Below are 16,636 nucleotides of genomic sequence, written 5' to 3'. Positions count from 1 at the left end.
TCTGTCCCCACTTACCACCTTTCTCATCCTCTCTCCTATCTCCCAGGCTGACAGGTTTTGTTAGAGTTATTTTTGAGAACATGTTGATTGGCTCTGCCACAAATTTGTGTTTTCCAACCGCTCACTGTGGCTCAGCAATCCTTCTTTTCATCTCTTGTTAACTCTGTTTACTCCTCCTCCGATGAATGGCTTGGCATAGGGTAGAATGAGAAACAAGTCAGTCTTTCAATCACTCAGCAAGTCTTGGTTGAGGACCTACAGCAATGCCCAGGACAACACCAGTCCTGTCAGAGACCTGACCTCAAATCACTCACGATGTAGTGGGGAAAACAGTGCGATTCACCAGTTCTTGTTACATGCCTACTATGTGCCAAGCAGGATGATGAACACCTAAGTATTAAAAAGATGAATTTGATGAAAAGCTCACTTTTCAAATATATATAAATGGATCACAACCAAGCCAAATGTTGCTTCTCTTTAATTGGGGGGTGGGGAGCTGATGATGCTGAGTTCACCTCAGGGCAGACTACAGCTCTGCAAATGTAGCCCAGCCTCCGCCATCTCTTTGCTTTTCATTTGGACCTCTTCCATCTGTAGACATTTCTACATTAAAACCAAAGTGAATGCAAGCTTATTTTTAAATCATTAAAACCCTTGGCCGAAACAGCTAGCCAGAGCATGTTGTTCCTTAGTTAGGAGCTGTCAGAATCATTTAAAAACAAAGCTGAGCAAAGTGTTAAATAAACGTACAAGAAGAACAGGAGGGGCAGTTCAAATATCGCCAGGTAACCCAAATCCACTGTGGATCTAGGGAGAGCACATCTGTAGACTCTTGAGAGACCGCAATGCTGATTAGCTTTTTAATCTTACCCCAGTAAGGATGGAAAATTTTCCTGTTACTGAGAGACACAAGGAAACCATTATTTCTTTGTAAAGACAAATATCCATTTCAGTAAGTAAGTTAAAGCACATACTGCAGAGAACATGTGTGGATATTTGGCATAGAGCTGGAAGTACTAATAAAATAACTTCTCTTTAGCTGGTCTATTTTAGACTAAAAGACAGAATTAATGGTGTCTCCTTTCTGGTATTTACCATATTATGGATGTTTACAGTTGATCAACTGTTAGAAATAAAGAAATCTTATGCACATAAAATTAGGGAAGGAGGACAAGAGAAATCCATCACCATTTTCTGTCCTTCCTTAGAATTACTTCAGTATTTAACTACAGCTCTTGATGTCAGCCTGGCTAATGACTCTGTCCTTCATTATTTCGATATGTCTATAACTAAATAGCCCTGGGATTGTCTCAGTTGTACATATTTGGCTTTGACACTGTTTGCCCCTTTAGGATTTGATGATTTATCCTACAAAAAATGTATTTATAGTTTTTTGAATTTTATTTATTTTTTATAGAGCAGGTTCTTATTAGTTATCTGTTTTACACATATTAGTGTATATATGTCAATCCCAATCTCCCAATTCATCCCACCCACACTATCCCCCCTTAGTGCCTATACCTTTGGTCTCTACGTCTGTGTCTCTATTTCTGCCTTGCAAACTGATTCATCTGTACCATTTTTCTAGATTCCACACATATGGGTTAATATACAAATATTTGTTTTTCTCTTTCTGACTTATTTTACTCTATACGACAGTCTCTAGGTCCATCAACGTCTCTACAAATCACCCAATTTCGTTCCTTTTTATGGCTGAGTAATATTCCATTGTATATATGTACCATATTTTCTTTATCCAGTCGCCTGTTGATGGACATTTAGGTTGCTTCCATAATCTGGCTATTGTAAACATTGCTTCAGTGAATATTGGGGTGCATGTGTCTTTTTGAATTATGGTTTTCTCTGGGTATAATATGCTCAGTAGTGGGATAGCTGGGTCATATGGTAATTCTATTTTTAGTTTTTTAAGGAACCTCCATACTGTTCTCAGTAGTGGCTGTATCAATTTACATTCCCACCAACAGTGCAAGAGGGTTCCCTTTTCTCCACACCATCTCCAGCATTTATTGTTTGTAGATTTTCTGATGATGGCCATTCTGACAGCTGTGAGGTGATACCTTATTGTAGATTTGATTTGCATTTCTCTAATAATTAGTGATGTTGAGCAGCTTTTCATGTGCCTCTTGGCCATCAGTATGTCTTCTTTGGAGAAATATCTAGGTCTTCTGCCCAATTTTGATTGGGCTTTTTTTTTTTTTTTTAATATTGAGCTGCATAAGATGTTTATATATTTTGGAGATTAACCCTTTGTCTGTTGATTGGTTTGCAAATATTTTCTCCCATTCTGAGGGTTGTCTTTTCATCTCATTTACAGTTCCCTTTGCTGTGGAAAAGCTTTTAAGTTTCATTAGGTCCCATTTGTTTAGTTTTGTTTTTATTTCCATTACTGTAGGAGGTGGGTCAAAAAAGATCTTGCTGTGAGTTATGTCAAAGAGTGTTTTTCCTGTGTTTTCCTCTAAGAGTTTTATATTGTCTGGTCTTACATTTAGGTCTTTAATCCATTTGGAGTTTATTTTTGTGTATGGATGGTGTTAGGGAGTGTTCTAATTTCATTCTTTTACATGTAGCTGTCCAGTTTTCCCAGCACCACTTATTGAGGAGACTGTCTTTTCTCCATTGTATATCCTTGCCTCTTTTGTCATAGATTAGTTGACCATGGGTGCGTGGGTTTATCTCTGGGATTTCTATCCTGTTCCACTGATCTATATTTCAGTTTTTGTGCCAGTACCATATGTCTTGATTACTGTAGCTTTGTAGTATAGTCTGAGGTCAGGGAGTCTGATTCTTCCAGCTCTGTTTTTTTCCCTCAGTATTGCTTTGGCTATTCGGGGTCTTTTGTGTCGCCATATGAATTTTAAGATTTTCTTTTCTAGTTCTGTAAAAAATGCCATTGGTAATTTGATAGGGATTGCATTGAATCTGTAGATTGCTTTGGGTAGTATAGACATTTTCACAATATTGATTGTTCCAATCCAAGAACATGGTATATCTCTCCATCTGTTTGTGTCATCTTTGATTTCTTTCTTAAGTGTCCTATGGTTTTCTGAGTACAGGTCTTTTACCTCCTTAGGTAGGTTTATTCCTAGGTATTTTATTCTTTTTGTTGCAATGGTGAATGGGATTTTTCCTTAATTTCACTTTCCGATCTTTCATTGTTAGTATATACGAATGCAAGAGACTTCTGTGCATTAATCCTGTATCCTGTAATTTTACCAAAATCATTGATTAGCTCTAGTAGTTTTCTGGTTGCATCTTTAGGATTCTCTGTGTATAGTATCAAGTCATCTGCAAACAGTGACAGTTTTATTTCTTCTTTTCCTATTTGTATTCCTTTTCTTTCTTTTTCTTCTCTGTTTGCTGTGGCTAGGACTTCCAAAACTTTGTTGAGTAATAGTGACAAGTGTGGACATCCTTGTCTTGTTTCTGATCTTAGAGGAAATGCTTTCAGGTATTCACCATTGAGAATGATGTTTGCTGTGGGTTTGTCATATATGGCCTTTATTATGTTGAGGTAGGTTCCCTCGATGTCCACTTTCTGGACGGTTTCTATCATTAATGGGTGTTGAATTTTGTCAAAAGTTTTTTCTACATCTATTGAGGTGATCATATGGTTTTTAATCTTCAATTTGTTAATATGGTATATCACATTGATTGATTTGCATATATTAAAGAATCCTTGTATCCCTGGGATAAATCCCACTTGATCATGGTGTATGATCCTTTTAATGTGTTGTTGGATTCTGTTTGCTAGTATTTTGTTGAGGATTTTTGCACCTATATTCATCAGTGATATTGGTCTGTAATTTTCTTTTTTGGTGATATCTTTGTCTGGTTTTGGTATCAGGGTGTTGCTGGCCTCGTAGAATGAGTTTGGAAGTATTCCTCCCTCTGCAAGTTTTTGGAAGAGTTTGAGAACGATGGGTGTTAGCTCTTCTCTAAATGTTTGATAGAATTCACCTGTGAAGCCATCTGGTCCTGGACTTTTGTTTGTTGGAAGATTTTAATCACAGCTTCAATTTCATTACTTGTGATTGATCTGTTCATATTTTCTATTTCTTCCTGGCTCACACTTGGAAGGTTATACCTTTGTAAGAATTCTTCCACTTCTTCCAGGTTGTCCATTTTATTGGCATAGAGTTGCTTGTAGTAGTCTCTTACGGTGCTTTTTATTTCTGTGGTGTCCTGTAACTTGCTCATTTTCATTTCTAATTTTATTGATTTGAGTCCTCTCCCTCTTTTTCTTGATGAGTCTGGCTAAAGGTTTATCAATTTTTTTTATCTTCTCCAAGAACCAGCTTTTAGTTGTATTGATCTTTGCTATTGTTTTCTTTGTTTCTATTTCATTTATTTCTGCTCTGATTTTAAGATTTCTTACCTTCTACTACCTTTGGGTTTTGCTTGTTCTTCTTTCTCTAGTTCCTTTAGGTGTAAGTTTAGATTGCTTATTTGAGATTTTCCTTGTTTCTTGAGGTAGGATTATATTGTTATAAACTTCCATCTTAGAACTGCTTTTGCGGCATCCCATAGGTTTTGGATTGTCATGTTTTCGTTATCATTTTTCTCTAGGTATTTTTTGGTTTCCTCTTTGATTTCTTCAGTGATCTCTTGGTTATTTAGTAAGGTATTGTTTGCCTCCATGTGTTTGTGTTTTGCACAGTTTTTTCCCCTGTAATTTATTTCTAATCTCATAGTGTTGTGGTCAGAAAAGATGCTTCATATGATTTCAGTTTTCCTAAATTTACTGAGGCTTGATTTGTGACCCAAGATATGATCTATCCTGGAGAATGTTCCGTGTGCACTTGAGAAGACAATGTAATCTGCTGTTTTTGGATGGGATGATCTATAAATACCACTTAAATCTATCTGGTCTATTGTGTCATTTAAAGCTTGTGTTTCCTTATTAATTGTCTGTCTGTATGATCTGTCCATTGGTGTGAGGTGTTAAATTCCTCCACTGTTACTGTGTTACTGTCGATTTCTTCTTTTATAGCTGTTAGTATTTGCCTTATGTATTGAGGTGCTCCTATGTTGGGTGCATATATATTAATTACTGTATATATTCTTATTGGATTGATCCCTTGATCATTAGGTAGTGTCCTTCCTTGTCTCTTGTAAAATTCTTTAAAGTCTATTTTATCTGATATGAGTATTGCTACTCCAGCTTTCTTGTGATTTCCATTTGCATGGAATATCTTTTTCCGTCCCCGCACTTTCAGTCTGTATGCGTCCCTAGGTCTGAAGTGGGTCTCTTGTAGACAGCATATAGATGGGTCTTGTTTTTTTATCCATTCAGCGAGCCTGTGTCTTTTGGTTGGAGCAGTTGGTCCATTCACATTTAAGGTGATTATCGATATCTATAATATCTGTTACCATTTTCTTAATTGTTTTGGGTTTGTTTTTGTAGGTCCTTTTCTTCTCTTGTGTTTCCCACTTAGAGAAGTTCCTTTAGCATTTGTTGTAGAGCTGGTTTGGTGGTGCTGAATTCTCTTAGCTTTTGCTTGTCTGTAAAGCTTTTGATTTCTCCATCGATTCTGAATGAGATCCTTGCCGGCTAGAGCAATCTTGGCTGTAGGTTCTTCCCTTTCATCACTTGAAATGTATCGTGCCACTCCCTTCTGGCTTGTAGAGTTTCTGCTGAGAACTCAGCTGTTAATCTTATGGGAGTTCCCTTGTATGTTGTCATTTTTCCCTTGTTGCTTTTAATAATTTTTCTTTGTCTTTAATTTTTGTCAGTTTGGTTACTATGTGTCTCAGCATGTTTCTCCTTGGATTTATCCAGCCTGGGACTCTCTGCTCTTCCTGGACTTGGGTGGCTACTTCCTTTCCCACGTTAGGGAAGTTATTGACTATAATCTCTTCAAATATTTTCTCGGGTCCTTTCTCTCCTTCGGGGACCTCTATAATGCGAATGTTGGTGCGTCTAATGTTGTCCCAGTGGTCTCTTAGGCTGTCTTCATTTCTTTTCATTCTTTTTTTTTTTTTAAATCTGTTCCACAATAGTGAATTCCACTATTCTGTCTTCCAGGTCACTTATCTGTTCTTCTGCCTCAGTTATTCTGCTACTGATTCCTTCTAGTGTATTTTTCATTTCAGTTATTGTATTGTTCGTCTGTGTTTGTTTGTTCTTTAATTCTTCTATGTGTTTGTTCTTTATTTCTTGTAGGTCTTTGTTAAACATTTCTTGCATCGTCTCGATCTTTGGCTCCATTATTTTTCTGAGGTCCTGGATCATCTTCATGATCATTATTCTGAATTCTTCATCTGGAAAGTTGCCTATCTGCACTTCATTTCATTGTTTTGCTGGGTTTTTATCTTGTTCCTTCATCTAATACATAGTTCTCTGCCTTTTCATTTTGTCTGTTTTTCTGTGAATGTGGTTTCCGTTCCACAGGCTGCAGGATTGTAGTTCTTCTTGCTTCTGCTGTCTGCCCTCTGGTGTATGAGGCTGTCTAAGTGCCTTGTGCAAGCTTCCTGATGGGAGGGACTGGTGGTGGGTAGAGCTGGGTGTTGCTCTGGTGGGCAGAGCTCAGTGAAACTTTAATCTGCTTGTGATGGGTGGGGCTGAGTTCCCTCCTTGTTGGTTGTTTGGCCTGAGGTGACCCAGCACTGGAGGTGACCAGTGCTGGTCACAGGCTCTTTGGTGGGGCTAATGGCAGACTCCGTGAGGGCTCATGCCAAGGAGTACTTCCCATTACTTCTGCTGACAGTGTCCTTGTCCCAACAGTGAGTCACAGCCACCTCCCACCTCTGCAGGGGACCCTCCAACACTAGCAGGTAGGTTTGGTTCAGTGTCCTCTGGGGTCACTGCTCCTTCCCCCTGGGTCCTGATGTGCATACTACTTTTTGTGTGCCCTCCAAGAGTGGAGTCTCTGTTTCCCCCAGTCCTGTCAAAATCCTGCAATCAAATCCCGCTAGGCTTCAGTCTAATTCTCTGGGAATTCCCCCTCCCATTGCTGGACCCCCCACGTTGGGAAGCCTAACGTGGGGCTCAGAATCTTCACTCCAGTGGGTGGACTTCTGCGGTATAATTTTTCTCCTGTTTGTGAGTCACCCACCCAGCAGTTATGGGATTTGATTTTCTTATGATTGCGCCCCTACCTTCTCATTGTGGCTTCTCCTCTGTCTTTGGGTGTGGGGTATCTTGTTTGGTGAGTTCGAGTGTCTTCCTGTTGATGACTGTTCAGCAGTTAGTTGTGATTCTGGTGCTCTCGAAAGAGGGAGTGAGCGTATATCCTTCTACTCTGCCATCTTTAACTAATCTGCACTTATATTTTTAAATGAATATTATTTTGTGACATGTTGGGGTTGATGACATTGAGGCACAAAAATAATTTCACTCTAGAAATCATATATCTTGGCACCTGTCCCTCATCCTGGCCTCACGCTGGGCAAAGGGCTGATGCATTCGGTAGTCATATATATATAGTCAGAGCAGGGGGCTGGCTGCTGTGATGGAAGAATCCTTATCTGTCCCTGTCATTACCTTCATGGAGCTTACTGTAAGTTTTGGGTAGTAGATAAATATGAAAAAGACCAAATATAATATCAATTAGTGGAACTAGAGCCAGGAGTAGAAAACTTAGAGTGTTGGACCTCGTGTGTGTGCCTAGCACCCTGCCTGGTTCCTAGCAGGTGCTCAGGAAATATTTGTTAAATGAATAAATAAATATTTTTTATATCCCATATGATTGCTCTGAGCTATCATATATTTGCATCTCCATTGGTAAGAATGAGGCTTGAAGATTCTCAACCATTTTTCTTCCTGGAAAATTGGCTTTTTAATACAGACAGTTAACAAATGAGTATCAGAATAATCTAGTCTGCTGACCCTGTGTCCAGGGAGACTTCTGAGGTGGAAGATTCTCCTATGCGTTAGAGGTAGGGACTTTCAGTGGAGACTTTTTAATAGATCTTCATATGTCATTGCTATGCAGAGACCCTGCCCCTCTTTAAATCTTTGGTGTCCTTCAGGGACTCTTTATATTAGCTTTCAAATCACCAAATATCATTTCACAAATAATTCCTTTTCTCTCATTTGTGACTATTTCAATGCATTGTCTTCTGGATCAAGCTAAATAGTTCCGCTCTTTCCTTGGCTTTTCTACCGTTGAAATTTTTGTAGATTATAATTATTCCTCATCTTGGCAATGGCTTCAATGAATTATCCATTTTCTTTAATCCACCCAGATAACTGGATTCTTTTATGGGCTTAATCATCTTGCTGCTCTTGTCTGGAGTTCTTCTCATTGCTTTTCATTGGTTCTGAAAGGAGATGCCTCAAACTGAACTCTGCACTCTGGTGAGATTTTTAAGGAGCAGATGTTCTCTTGGTATCCCTATGATGCAATTTTATTGCTATGTGGCTTTTTATGACATGATCAACAACTTGTGTTTTCTCCAAAACTGTGCCTAAAGCTTTGCAAACCTTTACTTTCACTTATGGGTCTTCACTTTATTTGTATTTTGTGAAGAGGGAGAGAGAGAAAAAGAAGGAGGGAGACTTCCCACATGTGTGTACGAGATATAAGACAGAAGTGTCAAATGCATTTACATTTCCAGGGAGATGAGGAGGGGAAGGGCAAGATATATAAAATAAATAAGCTAAAAGTACGTATTGTACAACATAAGCGAATATAGCCAATATCTTATAATAGCTATAAGTGGAATACAACCTTTAAAAATTGTGAATTACGGGCTTCCCTGGTGGCGCAGTGGTTGAGAGTCCGCCTGACAATGCAGTGGACATGGGTTTGTGCCCTAGTCCGGGAGGATCCCGCATGCTGCAGAGCGGCTGGGCCCGTGAGCCATGGCCGCTGAGCCTGCGCGTCCGGAGCCTGTGCTCCGCAACGGGAGAGGCCACAACAGTGAGAGGCCCACATACTGCCAAAAAAAACCCAGAAAATGTGAATTACTACCTTGTACACTTGAAACTTATATAACATTGTACGTCAACTATACTTTAATTAAAAAATTAAATTCAAAATAAGGGTAGATAAGCTCACTAGTCTAAAACAAAAAAAAAAAAGAAGAAATAATTTCTTTGGACCCAATCCATTAGAGTTTACAGCAGTCTAACAACAACCTTAAGAGCTCTGATTCACTCAGTAGTTTATAAAATAATGTTTTATAGATAGATACATCGTTAGGTACATAGATATAGATATATAATATTTAATCCTGTGGGACAAAATTATCCCCATTTTACAGATGATGAAACCAATCACCAGGGGAGTCCAATAGCTGGCCTACTGAAGCAACGGTCAGATCTGGGACAGCCCTGGATCCCCTGACTCCCAAGCCAGAGCCATTTCTCCTCCAAAACAGCTGCTTCCTCCACCACAGCTGTTGTTTAGAGAAGCCAATTCCAATTTCAGATACTGTATATATAATAAAACATTATGGTAAACTTTATACTCATCCTCAAATACTGATTGTATACTTTGTTTTATCAGATTGTTTTGCAAGTGTCAAAAGAAGGGAATAAAGAAACTAGGAAACCGGAGTGCAGCTCATGTTTTTCTTTGCAGAGACCCCGGTGAAAGACTTGTATCATGAGCCAAGGACAAGCCCACTGCTCTGAGCTTCCTCTGGTAGAGTGAGAGAGACCAAACATTACCACGCTCTGATGATAATAAAACAGAACACACAGCATGAAGAATACAATGATGATTTACCCGGCTGAGAGTCCCCAAATTATTAACAGGTTGTCTTTCCAAATGTTCTCTTGAAGGAAGCTGTTTGGAATAATGAATGCATGTTCTCATAGCAAAAAGTCTTATGAATGAGGTTAAGAGTTTAGGTCTTAGCCACAAAAGCCTGGTTATAGATGCATGGATTATAGTACTAGGTATCCCAGTGTCTCTATAGTAAAAAAAAAAAAAAAAAATGTGTTCTGGGATGTTTAGGACACAAATCTAAACCATAGCCCTCAAGCACTGCGGTAAATCAGGATCTCTCCAGGCTCTCCAAATCAGCAGCAGCCAGGTGGAATCCTATGGCCTGAGGAAGGAGCTCCAGGGGTATAGAGACAGTGAAGACCAGGAGAAGGCCCTTGGAGAAAGGAGGAATAGGGCAGTTGACATTAGAAGCCATTGTGAGGGCCAGAGACTCCTGCCACGTAAACCTGAGGAGAGGTTCTTCCTTTCTTCACTCTTGCCAGCCCTGAAGGCTGAGCGATCACCTCTGCCTTCTGCTATTTGCCACTTGTTGCTTCAAGTTTCCCTTTGAATAGAAACATTTTGGGTTGGAATTGAGGCTCAGGGCTTCCTCCTCACGCTGTGTTCCTGAAGCCATCACACAGTGATGCAAAAGGTTGGCTGTGTTGATACCTTTTCAGGTCCCCTTGCATAAAGATCATACCAGAGGAAACAGTCTTTGCCATGCTCTGCTCCCCTGCTGCTCTACCAATATCATTCTGTAATTTAACAAGGACTTATTTAATACATAAACTTGCAACATATAACTGGCTAAAGTATCAGGGGCTTAGGTTGTGACTGTTTGGAGAGCTTATATCTGATGCCATCTGGTATAAATTACCCAGATTAACATCCTTATTCTTAAGGTTATCTATTTATATCTAAATTTTTAGTGCAAATTTTCAAAGATTTCCTTCATATTCTTGCAACAATGATGGGCTCTGGACTAGGACTGCCTGGTTTACAAGCTTTTTTGCTGTTTATTTAATAATTTATACAAGGGGAGTAAAAATAATACCTACCTCAGAGGGTTGTTGACAGGATTAATGGACTGCTTTTTGTAATGAACTCACCTTCATAATTACCAGGGTAAGCACTCAGTGTTTTCTTTGATATTATCATTGTCATCTATGGATGGTCTGGCACCTGTGGATTTATAATGACCTCCCAAGCTCTACCAGTGGAAGACAGAGTGGGAGGAAGCAATTCCTCTTCTTTGCTCTCACCACTACAGAGACTGGCCTACCCAAGCCCAACCCCAGAATGAATGAAAAGGGGAGATGGTCCAAGGGCAGTGGATGGAGAAAGAGGCAGCAGAGCATAATGGTGATGAACATGTATTTGGGGGGCCCATTGTCTGGGTTTGAGCCCCCTCTCCACCCCTTAATTCCTATATGACCTTGAGCAAGTTACATAAACTCTCAGTGTCTCAGGTTCCATCTCTGTAAAAAGTATATAATGATAGTATCTACTCACAAGGTTGTTGGGAGTATTAAGTGAGTTAATGTATATAAATAAAATAGAATAATACCTGGTATACTGTAAGTACTATAGAAGGAAGTAAAAAAGGGAGTGATAACCCAGATACAGTTAATATTAACAAGCAGTCCCCTCCAGTGGCTTTTCTTGAATCCCTTATGTATCCAAGATGCGTTTATAGGTCAAGTGTCTTTACAACCACCTGAGTTTTTTTAATTTTTTTCAATAATTTTCCAACTATCTTCTCACTTTTTTGGTATATGTTTGCAGTTTTTTTCTAGCATGGTTTCTTGATGTCATCGTAACTTTATTATCAACTTTAGAAAAGAAACAGACGAACAGATTTAAGCCCTCCCTTACATAAATAGACTCTTAGTTTGCAACTGGAGGGTATCCAAATTTTTCCCCTTCAGTGTCTATAAAGATAGGTAAGAAGCAGTCAAATCCACGTCTGTCTCTGCAAGAGGGATGACACAGTCGTTCTTGTACAATTCCTATTCTCAAGCAACACTAGACTCTTGTTCTTTGATTAATCCATTTATGTAAGGCTATGCAATTTTTCCCAAAAAAAATGGTCTGAAATGATGAGAGACAGCGGACAGAATAAGAAAGCATGCCAACCTAAAGCAGGCATCTGCCCCTATATTTGTTACTTAGCCCCTCTAAGCTTCAGTTTCCTCCTTTGTAAAATGGATATAATGCCATGTACGATTTGGTGCACAATTTTATAGTCACTGAGATCATGAATTAATTATTATTGCAATGCTTTTACTATGTTAGTTGTGTTTTCTTTATTGGTTTTATCAGAAATCTGCCTTTATCCATGGAAGTATGCTATGTAGGTTAGTTCCATCTTTCATGTGTGGTGAGGCAGGAGAGGGTTGAGGACAGTTGATCTTAAGGAATGGATGGATTGCATGCCCCTCAGAATGCCTCCATAGATACTGTCTTCTTCACTTGAAGTTCTGATATGTCCCCAGAGGCAGAGAGCTCACAGCTGTGTTCCCTGACAAGTATGCAGTGTGCTGTTCTATGCCTAAGGTTTGTGCAGAAATGTAAGGTCCAGCAGTCAACCATACTGACATAAAGTTTGACATTCTCTTATGAATGTTAAAGAGCCTGACAGGGACACTTGGCTGAATTGAAGGCCATCTTTCCTTCCTGTGGAAGCAGTTCACAGAAGTCTCTGTAGTCATGGACAAGTTTCTCCTGAAGTGTTTTGGGGTCACCACTGGCACACAAACAAAAGTACAACCAAGACCTTGGTTACCGAGATCATAAAGCATGACTCTAATAATCTTAGTCTAGACCATTTTTAAAGCAGATGTAACCAAATGCCTGCCTCAGTCATAACAAAATAAATAAAGATCACAAAAGGGAAAGCTATCATAGAATGTGAAAGTCTCAACATTCAGACTTACTACGTACTCTCCAGTGAGGATCTCTTGGTATTGAATATGTTAATTTGCTGTGTCTTCTCATTCATGAGTGTCTGTGGCAGCATTATGAAAAGTCAGTGAGGTCTACAATGGTGAGTTTTCTGTTTTTAATTTTTCCACATTGATTATAATTTCTAAAATATGGAAGGATGAAACATTCTGAATCATCTACTAGACTACCTTATAACTAAGTAGTGCCACATGATTTCAGTGCTCTGGTTTATCTGTGAGTTTACTGTCATATTGATCCCCAGTGATAACATACAGATAGAGATTTTCTGGCTGGCTTTAGGTGATATGTCCTAATGTTAATGAGACAGCGTTCATCATGTGTCTGCTATTGTACTCTTGTTGGATTCTTTTACTGATTATAAAGGCAAAACTTCTCTTTTATAGTGATCAGCTACAATTGAAAGATATTTTCACAGACAAGGATTTTAGCTTCATAATTTATTTAATAAATGTAGAATGTTTTGACATCATGAAAATGACAGTGTGGTGGAATAATGTTCTACATTAATTGTCACAGGTTAATGAGAAAAGAACAGAGGCAGACTTAATATATAAATGGGATTTTTGTACCAAATGAAGAATAAATGACATCACAACACCTAGTAAAAAATGCCAAAGGTTTGATAGTTGGTCAAATAGAGAATTCTGGTTGAACAGTTAAGTCATCACAGGGCATATAGCGGTATAAGCATTACTGAACTCACAGAAATCCATGCAGAGCAATAGGTGCCATCCATGTTTCTCACAGATGTTCCTTCCAGACCCATCTTTGTACATCACAACTTGCAGTAGTTCATGAGGAGTAAGTGGTAATAAACAATGAGGAATCTTCGATTAAATTATATTTTAAGATTGTTTTTTAGTATTAGTTTTTGGGTGGACTGCTAAATGGTGGGCCCATTAAAACTGTGGATTGTGGTCTAAATTAGCTATTCTTTAAAGAGAAAAGATGACTACAGTGATGACTATGATTTAAGGAATGGTCCATCAGGCTCAACATTACAACTATACAAGTTTGAAGAAAATGAATCAAATGCCATACGTGTGTGCGTGTGTGTGTGTATGTTACAACTGAACCCACACAGATCATTTAGTTCAGCAAAACAACATAACATCATCTGCCACGTCAAATTATTTGCATAGTTTTAGCTACATAGTTTTATTTGTATATGTTAAAAGATAAACTGAGAATATTAAATTTTTGAAGAGTTTATGTGGGCATTTTTTTTCTCAGATTTTTTTTTTATTGGGGTATAGTTGCTTTACAACTTTGTGTTAGTTTCTGCTGTACAGCAGAGTGAATCAGCTATATGTATACATATATCCCCTCTTTTTTGAATTTCCTTCCCATTTAGGTCACCACAGAGCATTTAAGTGGAGTTTGCTGTGCTATATGGAAGGTTCTCATTAGTTTCTATTTTATACATACTAGTGTATATATGTCAATCCCAATCTCCCAATTCATCCCACTCCCCCTTTCCCCCCTTGCTGTCCATGTCCATATGTTTCTTCTCTACGTCTGTATCTTTATTTCTGCCTTGCAAACAGGTTCATCTGTACTGTTCTTCTAGCTTCCAGATATATGCGTTAATATACAATATTTGTTTTTCTCTTTCTGACTCACTTCACTCTGTATGACAGTCTCTAGGTCTATCTATGTCTCTACAAATGACCCAATTTCATTCCTTTTTATGGCTGAGTAATATTCCATTGTACATATGTACCACATCTTCTTTATCCATTCGTCTGCCGATGGGCATTTAGGTTGCTTCCATGACCTGGCTATTGTAAATAGTGCTGCAGTGAACATTGGGGTGCATGTGTCTTTTTGAATTATGGTTTTCTCTGGGTATATGCCCAGTAGTGGGATTGCTGGATCATATGGTAATTCTGTTTTTAGTTTTTTAAGGAACCTCCATACTGTTCTCCATAGTGGCTGTATCAATTTACATTCCCACCAACAGTGCAAGAGGGTTCCCTTTTCTCCACACCCTCTCCAGCATTTGTTCTTTGTAGATTTTCTGATGATGGCCATTCTGACTGGTGTGAGGTGATACCTCATTGTAGTTTTGATTTGCATTTCTCTGATGGTTAGTGATGTTGAGCATCTTTTCACGTGCTTCTTGGCCATCTGCATGTCTTCTTTGGAGAAATGTCTATTTAGGTCTTCTGCCCATTTTTGGATTGGGTTGTTTGTTTGTTTGACATTGAGCTGCATGAGCTGTTTGTATATTTTGGAGATTAATCCCTTGATTTGAGCATTTATTGATTGGACTCAGCTAGTGCCAAATCGGAAGTTCTTAGGAACCCTCCACTAACAGGAGTCAAGGGAAAGACTTATATAGAGAACCTGTAGAAAGGAAATTATTTGATTGGCTATTGCTTAAAGTCTAGTTGGCTGTTTGTGATTGGTTGTCCTTAGTGTTTTCATTTGGTAAGTTGGAGGCATTTACAGGTTGAGATTTTGGTTTGCTTATGGAGGTCACCATGGCATTAGAGTCTAAGGGCCTCCTTGTTTAATTAATTTAACGTGTAATATGAAGCTTTGTTTAGATTTTTACAACATATGAATTATAAGCGTGTCTGCACATAATTAGAATATAATAAAAAATAATTTAAGACAACGATGAAAGATTATAACCATTTTTTTTCCTCCATAACCATTTTTTTCCTCCAAAAGTTTACTTTATTCAAGTACTATATAAGATTTTTTTAATGGATAAAGGTTTCAGTAGTAAAATTTAAGATCGATGGAATACCCATTGTACATACATAATTTCTTACTCTTCTCATTTTAAAAATAGAAAATTATATTCCAGAAGAATAAATTACTTGTCCAGAGTCATACAATTACTAAGTAGCAGAACAAAGATTTGAAGTAAAATATGCAGGGTTGCAATTTCTACTCTTTTCTCAAAACAATAAGTGTCCCGCAGTTTTAGCCAAGTAAATATAAGAGGGACAGTTAACAAAAATAATGAGTTTGGTTTTGGAGAAGTTGACCGGTAGTTCTTATTCTTTGATGGTGATTGTACTCTAGGTCCAGGGATTTGATGAAGCTGTAAATCATTAGGATGAATGATTAACTTGCGTAAGAATAAAGAGCATTCTACACTAGCTCAGAAGTACTCATCAAAAGTGGAAAATATTGGGCTTCCCTGGTGGCGCAGTGGTTGAGAGTCCGCCTGCCGAGGCAGGGGACGCGGGTTCGTGCCCCAGTCCGGGAAGATCCCACATGCCGCGGAGTGGCTGGGCCCGTGAGCCATGGCCGCTGAGCCTGCGTGTCCGGAGCCTGTGCTCCGCAACGGGAGAGGCCACGGCAGTGAGAGGCCCGCGTACCGCCAAAAAAAAAAAAAAAAAAAAAAAAAAAAAGTGGAAAATATTTAGCAACTGCTGCATGAATATCACTCATCTTCCACTTTTAACATGATATCAATATTCACTATGAACAAATGTGATTTATAGGGGAAATGATTGCTTTTCTACTCCTCCCCCTTCTCTTCTTCCTTCTCCTTCTCTTCCTTCTTCCTCTTGCTGTTTCCCCTCCTCTCTTCCTCTTCTTCCTCCTCCTAAACCTTCTCCTCCTTCTTCAGTTTTTTGCCCTGTTCTTTCTCCCGCCTCTGGTCTCCTGATGTCATTGTCCACCTCTAGAGACATTTCCCTCATGTTGATCTTCTAAGTAGGAAACTTTGCCTTCATAGAGTGACTGACTTAGAGTGACTTAGACTTAGTCTGTCCAGGGCAAGAGAAAAGAGTTTCATTTATCTTATAGGTGGATTATAATGTCCCAGCAATTGAGAATACAAAATTAACACTGGAAGACAGTATTTGCTGGAGGGAATGAATATATCAGAAAGGCATAAGATCTTTTCAAATAAAAGCAAATCAAATATTTATTGAGCAACTACCATGTGCGAGGACTAGAGTAGTAGGTAAAAAATGAAAACAAGGATAAGGCAAGCCTTGTCTTCAGATTGGGCATACAAAAAT

The sequence above is a fragment of the Lipotes vexillifer genome, unplaced genomic scaffold (genome assembly GCF_000442215.2).
Source record: "Lipotes vexillifer unplaced genomic scaffold, Lipotes_vexillifer_v1.1 scaffold838, whole genome shotgun sequence".
Classification (NCBI taxonomy): domain Eukaryota; kingdom Metazoa; phylum Chordata; class Mammalia; order Artiodactyla; family Lipotidae; genus Lipotes; species Lipotes vexillifer.
Note: the sequence above shows the minus strand (reverse complement) of the source record.